General features: G+C 35.8%; 1 non-coding gene across 1 annotated transcript; it reads left to right on the forward strand.

Annotated features, from left to right (window-relative positions):
* Nucleotides 1–2,535: 2,535 nt before the first annotated feature.
* LOC122104129 lies at nt 2,536–2,641 on the forward strand. Its single transcript, XR_006146885.1, has one exon. It is a non-coding gene; the product is annotated as a U6 spliceosomal RNA (small nuclear RNA).
* The last annotated feature ends 1,625 nt before the right edge of the window (nt 2,642–4,266 follow it).

Below are 4,266 nucleotides of genomic sequence, written 5' to 3' on the forward strand. Positions count from 1 at the left end.
TTTTTACTCACTTCGACAATTACCCTCTTTTTCATCCCTGTGAACAACTTCGGTCTACTTTACATAGGATAGCTTTGTTTTCATTACATGTAGTTACTAACTGATAATCAAAGAAAAAGGTTGTTTGTGAAAGAAAAAGAATTGTTAGGTCACAGGTTAAAATATCTTTTTGGGGGCATGGGATCCGGTTGTGGTGCCTGAGCTCTGGGCCTGGGCACTGTCCCTCAGCTGTTCAGCTCAAGGCTAGCGCTCTACCACTTGAGCCACAGAGCCACTTCTGGCTTTTTTCTTTCTGCTTATGTTGTGCTAAGGAATCGAATCCAGGTCCTCATGCATGAAAGGCAAGCGCTCTACCACAGAGTCACCTTCCCAGCCCAGGTTAAAATATCTTATTCATCCCAATGATTCCTATGAGATAACATTTATAATAGTAGTAAACGTGAAAAGGAATTCCTAGAACTGTTGTTTTGCCATTTAGAATGGCAAAGAATAATATCATGTCACTCATAATTATTAAAGAATGCTAGGAAAAATGTTGGTCCCCATCATGTTCCCACAAAGCCAGTGGATCCTCAAGGATAATAGAATAGCAGCAGAAGTTCTAAGTAGCAGACATGGAGCATGAAAGACAAAGAGAGGAGATGAGAGAGAGTGAAAGAAAGAGAAATATCATAATACTGGAAGTGCATAACAGATAAACAAGAGTTGTAGGAGAATATTCATACTGCTATCTTCAGACTCTACATGTACATTTGAACGTATTTGATGTATGATAACCCATCAACCCAAATTTTAAAATGATTTTGATAAAAATAAAAATTACTCAGAATAACTTAAAAATGCAAAAACAATCTTCACAGAAGCAAACTTTCAGGGACATTTCATGATTTTGAAGTTAGTATAAATTTAGAAGTTTTACAATTCACAAAATTATAAAAAGATACTTATATATTTCATTATATAACCCAAAGCAGAAAGCAAATGTTGTTTAGATGATTTTTTAAAACACAGTCTATCAGGAGCTGGGATGGTGGCTGTTGTAGAGTGCCTGCCTTGTATGCATGAGGCCTTGGGTTTGATTCTTCAACATCATGTTAGTAGAAAAAGATGGAATTGGTAGGGTGGCTCAAGTGGAAGCAATAGCCTTGAGCTGCGGGACAACACCCAGGACCCAGAGTTCAAGCTTCATGACCAACGAAATCAAAGTAAAAAACAAAAAAAAACACAGTCTCTCACTTTTGTGACCTCAACTCTGTAATACCGCTGCTTCAGCCTAGGGCTAAGATTTTAGGTGTGGACATTTATCATCCCTCCTGATTCAGACTGTACTTGATAATTTTTTTTTTTGTCGGTCGTGGGACTTGAACTCTGGGCCTGGGCGCTGTCCCTCAGCTCTTCAGCTCAAGGCGAGCGCTCTACCACTTGAGCTACAGCGCCACTTCCGGTTTTCTGGTGGTTTATTGGAGATAGGAGTCTCACGGTCTCTCCTGCCCGGGCTGGCTTTGAACTGCAATCCTCAGATCTCAGCCTCCTGAGTAGCTAGGATTACAGGCGTGAGCCACCAGCACCCGGCTTGATAATTTTTAATCAATATTATATTCTTAATTTTGCTTATTGTAAATTCACATGCACCTATAAAAAATGGTTTGGCCATCCCAGTAACCTTCTCAAAGTACCTTCTGATGATTCCTAACAAAAGTTGTATTATATTACAACAAGGGAAACAATGCTACAAATAAAGAAAAACAATAATTAAATATAAATGATTAATAAAATAAAATACCAAAAAATTACCAGGTTTTTTCAGTATTTGAAGTGTACTTACATATTAGATATTACTATTTTCTCATATCCCTGTACATTTAACACTGGCTAAGATTATGATGTTCAACAAGAGTTTTATAGGCTATGAGTAGTCTTTAAAGTTACCCACTAAGATTGCTTTTATAACTCATCTCATAATTTGTATATGGCTTATATCATCATTAGTTCCTCACTAACATATAAAGTAAGAAAGTCCTAAAGTTTTAAGAGAAACTGTGTAGTTAACACAGTCTTAACTCTTCACCATGCTTCTTTACACAAAGACTTTGCAACTTCTCATTAGGAATGTTTCTATAAACTCTGAAATGTACATTCTTAGTAGCATATGTCTGCTACCATAAATCTTAAATACTTTATAGAAAAGTTGTATGTCCTGACATACAGTCCTAATTTTGGCATATATAAGCAAATTATCAAAATTAAATACATTTAAAACATTAAAACATTTAACAAACTTTAACACTTGCTGCAGTGTTCATTATGACTGGTGCCTTGTACAGAATAATTGAATTCCTCCTCCTAAACATCTCTTGAACAACAAATATCTGGAATTATCTTGGTTTTGACATGCCAATCTTGACTATTCTTAATTGTGTGCTTGTATAAGAAATACATGGTTCTAAAATTTCATGGGAATTCTTCTAAAGTTACTTTTTTTTGAATTGTCAAGATTAAGAAAACCAATTATACTTTATATATAAAAAATGTTCTGTGCTCAATTCAGCAGCACATACACTAAAATTGGAGCAATACAGAGAGGATTAGCATGGCCCTGCGCAAGGTTCACATGCAAATTATTGAATCCTTCCATATTTTTACAAGTACAGATGCTGGAGAGGATTTGGCCACAAGGAAACCCTACTTCATTCTTGGTGGGAGTGTGAACTTGTTCAACAACTTTGGAAAGCAGTATGGGGGCTTCTCAAAAGATTCCATATAAAGCTCCCCTATGACTGAGCAATCAAACTTTTTGGGATTTACCCAAATGGTCATAAGCAAGACCATACTAAACCTACCAGCACAGCTATGTTTACTGCAGCATTATTTACGATAGCTAAGATATGGAGCTCACCGCAATGGACCGCAGAAGATAAATGGATTATGAATATGTGGTATATATAAACAATGAAATTCTATGCCTCCATTGCCCAATTAGTTAGAAATTAGAAAGATTTGGAAAAAAATTTTATTAAGTGAAGTAAGCCAAATCCAAAGAAACATAGGTACCATGGTTTGCCTTATTTTCAACAACTAATATATGTCTGGGATAAGCAGAACAGGTCATAAGCTATGTGCATATGACCAGATAAAATGATATTATGGGAAATGAACCACACAAGTGATTCTTTGTTTCTTGCTCTTCTTGTTTCCAAGATACTTATAATGTGTGATGTAATTTTTTTGTTTCTTTATCTGTTCCTCCCCCACGCTCTAACCCCTGTTTTCACTGTACTTGAAGTTGGTGCGCCAAAACCTGTGTATATGTGTCTCTAATTTGGGGAGGGAAAAGGGAAATACAAAATGCTTAAATAGGGATACAGGTTGAGATGCACAAGACACTATGTTGAAAAATGAACTGTACAATTTAGGCAGGGGAAGGAGGGAGGGGAGTGTATTCTTTGAGGTGGGAAGGGGTGGTAGAGGAAAAAGAAAGGAAGAGGTAACACTGATTGTTAGAAAATGTACTCATTATTTGCTCTTTTAATTGTGACAACTCTGTACAGTTTTTTTACACTTAAAAACATAAAAATGTTCTGATCATGTGATATACTTTATTTCTTCAGTTGATACAATTTAATAAACAGTAACTTGGGGAAAACAAAAAACTGTTCTGATATAGAAGAGTTTATTTCCTCTATTTTCCCATATAATATTTTTAACAAAGAAATTAATGCAGAACACTGATATGAAGGTATTTTGAATAAATGTGTGTGTGAGAGCGCACATGCATGCACACATGCATACATGCACATGCTTGTATATTGGCACTCTCAGAGTTTGAAATCAGGGCTTCAAGGTCTTGCTATGCCTTTCCTCTCTAGATTGGTGATCTACTATATGAACTACATCTCCATTCCTGGCTCTTTGCTAGTTCATTACAACTTTTAAAAAATAATCTCATGAAGTCTTTTTGCCCTGAGTGGCTTCCAAAAGTTATCCACAGATCTCAGGCTCCTGAGTAGTTATCCGAAGTAGATAGGATTATAGGTGTGGCCAGCAAGCATAAGGCTTTCAGAATATTTTTAAAAGTAGAAGAAAATTTACTTCACAGGGGCCTGTTTTATCATCTCATACTTTTAAAGCATTTTGGAGTGATTATATGTGAATTTATTTCATTAGGTATTCTTAAAAGATAGTAAGTAATGGTATTTAAAAGTTTTAGTACTTTTTAAAAAAGAATACTGGAGCTGTGGGACAAAAGAAGGTCAGCTCTGTGCATGA

Source organism: Dipodomys spectabilis, unplaced genomic scaffold (assembly GCF_019054845.1).
Source record: "Dipodomys spectabilis isolate Male_0828 unplaced genomic scaffold, ASM1905484v1 ptg000022l, whole genome shotgun sequence".
Taxonomy (NCBI): Eukaryota; Metazoa; Chordata; class Mammalia; order Rodentia; family Heteromyidae; genus Dipodomys; species Dipodomys spectabilis.